General features: G+C 36.3%; 1 pseudogene; it reads left to right on the top strand.

Moving 5' to 3' along the window:
* The first annotated feature begins 7,187 nt into the window (after positions 1-7,187).
* LOC145161892 (U6 spliceosomal RNA) lies at positions 7,188-7,261 on the top strand (annotated as a pseudogene).
* Positions 7,262-7,797: the final 536 nt, after the last annotated feature.

The raw sequence follows: 7,797 nt of genomic DNA, 5'->3' as shown, positions 1-7,797 counted from the left end.
ACAAACAAACTAGACTCAATTTCCAAACTCTCAGAATTTACGGATTTTGATTTGGACCTTTGATGATTTTTCTACAAATTTTCTAAGAGCAGTAATAGAAAATGTTAACAACAGAAAAATGCTATCAATTTCATTTCACCTTGTAACATGTCGAGCAAGGTGTATATCTTTATGTGAATATATGTTATTGCAATAAATGACATTTTGTCTTAGTATATAGACATGCATCAGTTAACAAAATGGATTTTGATATATAGAACATAGAAGATAACAAATTGTTATAATCAAAGTACATCCATTACATACAAACATTTGGATAAACTATGTTAAGTATAGTTATGTACATTACCACTACTACCCTTGTTTTGATAAACTATAATAGGTATAGTTTATGATACTTTACATAGCACACTCATACAAAAAGGGTACATTTATACGAAAGGGATTTTCATTACATTACACGTAAATTCGTTAATGACTTTTGTGAGACATTCGCTTCACAGTATCAATAAGTCCTGTATTGTAACCAGAGTCTCCTGGAGGGAGAGCGTGATAGTTGTATATAGATCTATATTGGGTTTGACAAACCCACACCTAAGCTGCATGCAACAGCTAGACCGGCAGGTCTGAGGTGACAAATGTCATAACATTTCCGACGCCTAAAGAACGTCGTTTCAGGCCAACTAGGTCATAGCATGGTTATAATAACTCACATTAAGTATTAACAAACATAGAATTTACGGGGATTTCATTGAAATCAAACGAGTTTATGTCGATTTAAATTTGCATTGTTTTACTATAAATATGACAAATTATTTGTACATTCCGGACCTTGGGTTTTAAGACTACATTTACACATTAAGGAAAATATTAGATTTTCTGGAACGGACCCTACTTTTACAAGAAAAGGTTTTCATAATTGCATACAAAAACTTATGAAATCACCAACCTTTGTGCTGACACCTTTTTCAAACAACTTGTATTCTCAGGAAATCACTAAACAGGTAACCAAGTGCTTTTGAGGATGGGACGTTAAGGCGTCAAACATTTTACATTTTTGTCAACATATTGCAATTGATTTGGAAACATGTAATTCATACAATGATGTAACTCTCTCAATTATATATATGTTGGTTGTGTTTACTTTAATCACTATGGCAATTGTTGTTATGATACTATACATGAAGTCCTCCACCCCCGAACGTTTCCGCCATCCTTAGTTTGGGGGTGTGACAAACATTCAGTAGAATCATATCATTCAATGCTTTCTAATATGCCTTACGTGTGAATAAAACTAGATATGGTTTTTGATTTTAGTGTTATTTTTAACTTTATGATTAAAAAACAAATCCTTATATCTGTTTTACTATTATGATCAATAAAAAGATATTATCTGAGGTCCTTCTATGTCAAATCTTTTTGGGGTCCTTCTATATCACATCTTTTTTTATGTTGACGATGTTCTATTTGTTGGTGAATGGTTAAGTTCAAATTTTGACAACTTGGTGAGGATCTTAATATGTTTTCATGCTTGTGTGGGTCTTAAGGTTAATTTTGGCAAATCTCAAGTTTATGATATCGGAGTTTCGATAGGGGAAGTAAACGGATGTGTGTGCATCTTGGGATGTAAAGCTGCTTTTTTTCCCTTCAAATATTTGGGTGTTCCTGTAGGAGCTAATATGTCGCTGAAGGCTAAAACTCTTTTTTTTGGCGGTCGACTTACTTTGGTTAAAGTTGTGTTCGGTAATCTTCTGATGTATTTTTCTCCTTGTTTAAGGACCCTTCTTTGATTATTGAGTTTTTGGAGAAAATTTGACGTCGTTTTCTTTGGGGATAGGAATGAAGAATTTTTTTTGCTTGGATGGCTTGGAAAACAGGAACACAATGTTTGGTCCAAAAAAAAGGTGGCCTCAGTGTGGGCTCTCTTCTATCTCCCAATCTGGCTTTGCTCTCTAAATGGCTTTGGAGGTTTAAAACTGACCCAAAAGCGCTCAGATGCCAAGTTGTATGTGGAATCCACAGCTGTGTGAAAAAACCCAATTATTCTCTTGGCAAAAAGACTTGTTCAGGCATTTGGTATAACATTGTTCAGGCTTTTCGTAATTTACAAGATATGGGGGTTTGTGCTTCAGATATATTCCAAATCCAAGTCAATTCAGGAAGGAATGCCCTATTTTGGTTAGAAAATTGGTCCGGAGATGGGACTTTTGCTGATCGGTTTCCGAGCATTTTTAATTTTGACAAAAAAATCATGTTTCATCTCTGATAGGATTAATTCCAATAGGAAGTTCAACTGGGCGTGGAAGAAAAATCCTAGTAATCTTATGGAACACATGGAGGTAAATGATTTTTTGGGGGCTTTGTCATAGATGGACTTAGTGTCTGGGGTGGATAAATGAGATGCAAGCTCTCTTCTGATGAAAATTTCTATGTTTGTAATTTGAGATCCCTCATTGATTCTAAGGTTACCAATCACTTTGACAATCCAACCATTTGGTTTCGCCTGACTCTTCTTAAAGTTATTGGTTTTGTTTGGTGTGCTTGTCTGGATCGGATCCCTTCAGCGCTTGCGCTTTCTCACAGGGGAATTCCCATTTCTTCTCTGAATTGACTTTTCTGTTCTATTGCTCTGGATGAGCTGAACCACTTTCTGGTGGGTTGTCAATTCACTAAGGAAGTTTTGAGGTGGATTTTCCAAGGGTGTAGCATTCTATATCAAAGTTTTGTGATGGTTAGTGGGTTAGTGAGTTGGTGGTTTTCGCGGCGGATTGGGGGAGATGTCCAAAGAAACATCATCTTTTTCTGACCATCATATATGGTTTCTTATGGTGCATCCGGAAAACCAGGAATGACTTGTTTTACAAAAACTTGAGAACTTCCTCTTCGAAGTTGGTGGATAACATTATTACTTCAATTTTTAGTTGGGTAAAGCATAGATGCTAATTTGGTGTTTGAAATTGGGCAGACGGGGTTTGCTCCACATTTAACATTATGTAATTTTTTCTTGCCTTGCCTTGTGCTTGATTGGTAGTGGTTTTAATATATTTTTGTCGTTTCCAAAACTAAAAATACCAAAGCCCTACGTTAATTAGGCTTTTTATCAAACTAACATGGTATCAAGCTAGAGTTTTTACCCCACCCCATGTTTCATACGGCTCTAGCATCATACTCGCCTGATTTTCTTGGGTTTTTTCTGGAATTACGTTGTTTCCGTTGCTTCAGTTATTCTCTGTGATCAGCCTACAGAGCTCTCACTGCTCTGACTTGATCCCGCTGACCTACCTTTTCTCTCTCGTTGATCAGATGGGTTTTTCTTTTGGCTTGCTGCTACCGACGATTAACCCTATATTGGCATGTTGCTCTAATTTTGTCGCCGGTCTGCCTACTTCTAATTTCTTTTCTCCAATGTCTTTTGCTCACATTGCAGCTGCTGCATTTTTTTTTTCTTGTTGCCTAAGGTAACTTCTCCATGACCATTTCGGGTTCATCTTCCATCCCATCTCCTTCCAAATTAAGTCTTGTGTGTACCCTCATAAATGTGTACAATCAGTATAGTTTCAAGCTTAATGTTGATGGGTATCGGTATAAATTATGGCATAAAATATTCTTCAATATGTGTCGGGGTACGTTATGTTATGGTCCTATTTCTAGAAGATCAGTTCCAACCGGAGAAGATGATGAAGAATGGTTTTCAGTTGATGCTCGTATCAAATCTTGGTTCTACAGTTCCCGTGATCCCGGATTGTTGAAAACAATCTATAGCGATGATTGTACCGCTAAAGATCTTTGGGATAAGTTGGATAAGTTTTTAGGAACAATAAAATGTCTCGCATGTTGTAGTTACAAGATCAAGTTCGCACTACTAACAAAGGTTCAAGTTCAATCACCGAGTTTTGTTATACGCTCAATAATTTTATATATTTATCATACTTGTTAAAGTGAAAAACGAGCACCAAATTATATATTTATCTAACAATAATAAATGTCACTACAATATAGTATCCTATTTGGTTGTCTTTTAGAAATGCAACGAGTTTTCATGGTATTTTATATCATATTTAGAATTAATATTAATTTACTTTTATATTATATAATAAAATTTTAAAATATAAACTTCATAAAACATGTTAAAACCTTAAATAAATATGTAACATTCATAATCTAGGTAAATTACATTTTTTACCCTTATACATGAGAGTTATTGCAAAATTGGTCCCAGAGTGGATTAATAAGGAAGGCGATTTTTTGCCTAGTACGCTAGGCATACTCTTTGTATGTTGGGCATACGTGGCCGAAGGCCAAACCTTAATTTTTAGGGTTTGTACCCTATTTAAGCATCATTAACTCCTCAAGACTCCTTCCTTCATCAGCCTCCAGCCCCATTTCATATCTTGCAAACCCTAATCCACATTTGTGAGCATTTTGATCCTTAGAGTGTGTTGTTGGTGTTTTTGAAGGATGAAGAAGGAAGTGGATTCACCTTAGAAGCTCAAGATCTCTTTGGATCCAGAAGCATCTTGCCCTCAAGCTTCATTTAGAGGTATAAAGCTCTGAACTTGTTGGTTATTTCATTAGATCTTGCTAGATGGGGAGTTTTGTGATTTTTAGCCCCATAATCTTGGTCCATTTGAGTATGATCAACTCTAGACCAAATGAGTTGTCCTTTTGGACGTTTTACAGTGTCTAGAATGATAAAAATGTGATCTTGGCCCTTCTAGTCCTTCCATGCAAAGGTTATGATATCTTATTGGGTTAAGAAGTTAGAGGTTTAAGGTTTGGGAACTTAATAGCCATGCAAGGTCATAAAGTTGGAAACTTTATGGTTTAGAACATTATTTGGGACTAGATATGGGTTTTGGACAAAAGGACTTATTAGGTTAAGCTCTTATTAGCAGGTGTGGCTGGCAACGGAGCATGGTGGGCGTACTTCTGAGTACGCTGCACGTACTCCCTTAAGCCCTCGTATCTGGATTGTGTGTACGCTAAACGTACATGCTGAGTACGTTGGGTGTACTCAGCCTTAGTCAACTCGGTTGACTTTTTTACCTTTGACTTTGACCAGATTTTGACCAAGTTTGACCTAGGGGGTATTTTTGGGTATTTGGAACCATAGTTGAGAAAAGGTCATTATTGGTGGTTCAGGTGACCTGTAGAGTTGGTGTATAGAGATATGTTGTGTTCAACTATTTTTTCAGGCTAAGAGACGAGTTTTCCTCACTGTACTTGTGGGTCGAAGACACTAATACCGACCCAGAAGATTGTGTATTCTGGTTTGGTTGCTTGATGGATTCTTGCACTATAACACAAGAGATAAACCATAAAGATCAAACCGTGAAGACTTACAATGGTCCAGAAGACTATCACAAAGGTGGAGATGAGTTGCTTGATGGATTCTTACACCGGAACACTTTTTCTTCTTCCTTCAAAGGTTACAAGGTCACCAAAATGAGCTCAAAAACTTGAAAGGAGGCTATGGTTTGATCTTATGCACTTAGAGGAGTGATGGAGGATGAGGGTGCACAAACTCTAGCCATCACATCATTTAAATAGGGCCTTAGGCCCAAAAAATAGGGTTTTGAGCCTGGGAAGTCGCTATGTCGAGGCCAATATATTGCCACGTCGTGGCCACTTAAAATGATTGCGATCCTAAAAGGCATTTCCACGTCGGGTGATCCTCCTCACCACGTCATGGCCACCAGAATTCCACAAGATTAAAGCATAAAACTCATACCCGAAAACCGGGTGTTATATTCTTGCTCCCGTCGCTCATTGTCTTTCCGTGCTTGCATACGAAGGAAATCCAAATGCTTACGTTTCAACTCATTTTTTTGTAGTAAATTGTGCTCATCGAACTTCACTTTCGTTTCTGCCAAATGTCGTGCTTTTATCTCAACGTCATTCGCATGTTTTTCAACACACTTTGCTTTGTCGCATCCTACTGGCCGTCGCGGCGAAGATATCTCCTCGATGTCGTCCGGAATCTCATCAGTGTCAGCATTGAGGTCGATGTGAGTCTGTGTGTCTGAAATGTCGATTGAACTCGAATTTTGAGACCTCGTCGATTGAACCTCCGACGATGAAGGAGTTTTAATCCATTTTAGATCTCTTCGCACCACCTCCCATGCTTTATCAAACTCAAACACATGTCCCATCTCGACCCGATATTATTATTTTACAGATCTGAAAAAATCAAAGTCATTGGTTTTGCTCTGCTTTTGCTACTGAAGCTTGTTGTAAATACCATTGAATTGTGTGCACCACCTACTTATTTGACTCAATTTACTACTAAGAGTATCAATATTACAATATGGTTTCTTCTTCAAGATGTTATGGAATTTGGTGAGCATAGCTTCATAATAAGCACATTTCTTTATACCATTTCCGCGACTTTCATCTTTTAAAGTCCCACACCACGCTTCCGCTAAAGCATATTCCTCCCTCGGTGTCCATCATTATAGAATTTCCTCATTTTTCTGTTTCAATAGTTTTCCCTTTCCCTTTCCATATCCCTCTCCTACTACCTCTCGTTTGCGTTTCGATAATAATTTCAACCAATGGTTGTGTTGGTGGTGGTTGGGTCGTTGTTTGTGTTTGTGGTATCAAAGAGAAAGTCAGGAAAATGTTTTGTTGTAAATTTAGGTCTTACAATATTATAAACACTAAACAAATCTATTTTTGAGCCTAAGAGTAAAAAGCCCAAGTAAATTATATGATTATCTAGCATACCAATATTAGGCTATTGGCTAATCATGTATAAGATATCATTAATTGAGCAATAAGCAATATAAATAAGACTAGAACAATTAATTTTAACAAATTTATTTTAAGTATAATGCACTCACCTATAACAAAACATTTGTTATAATCGAATTGGATATTTGGATTATAATCTTTGTGAAATATCGCATTTGATATATTTATATAAAAAAAAATATAGCTACCAAAAACCTTTAAGTTTTATGATCTTATTGTTAAATTTTTAACATTGAAAAAATAGAAGAGAAAAAAAACTCGACCAACAAGATAGATTATATATATTGAGATTATAACTTATATTTCTCAATGTTTTGAATGAATTAAATTGCACGCGTCTTATGTCTTTTGTATTGGCTTGCTGGGTTGCCATGGACTCCCACATCGGCAAGACAGAAGAACTGCTACTATGTTATATATCTCTGCGTCTCATCTATAATACAGAGAAGATTAGCATGGCCCCTGCACAAGGATGACACGCACAAATCGAGAAATGGTCCAAATTTTTTTTTACCCTAATTTTCGTTGAATGGATTACTGCATCTCACGATTTCTTCGTTCTTGCCCTAATTCATTTGAATGGACTTTCTCTTTGTTTATTTCGATTCCTTATTTTTTTTTTCAAAATTTCTGTTGATTTTTTGCCCTAATTTGCTCAATCGACTGTTGTTTTTGTCCTAATTCGCCCCATCGATTTCTGCATTTCTATTCGCTTTTTTTGCCCAAATTTTCGTTGAATCGATTACTGCATTTCACGATTTCTTCGTTTTTGCCCTAATTCATTTGAATGGACTTTCTCTTTGTTTATTTCGATTCCTTATTTTTTTTTTCCAAAATTTCTGTTGATTTTTTGCCCTAATTTGCTCAATCGACTGTTGTTTTTGTCCTAATTATCCCCATCGATTTCTGCATTTCTATTCGCTTTTTGCCTTAATACACTCAATCGGTTACTCCATTTTTGGATTTTTGTTCCTTTTGCCCTATGTCATTCAATTATTGCTGCATTTTTTAAATTTCTGCTGTTTTTTTTCCTACTTCACTCAA

This window comes from Lactuca virosa, chromosome 2 (genome assembly GCF_052849685.1).
Source record: "Lactuca virosa cultivar CGN04683 chromosome 2, Lactuca_virosa_CGN04683_v6, whole genome shotgun sequence".
In the NCBI taxonomy this organism is placed as follows: domain Eukaryota; kingdom Viridiplantae; phylum Streptophyta; class Magnoliopsida; order Asterales; family Asteraceae; genus Lactuca; species Lactuca virosa.
Note: the sequence above shows the minus strand (reverse complement) of the source record. Positions and strands in the feature narration are given on the sequence as shown.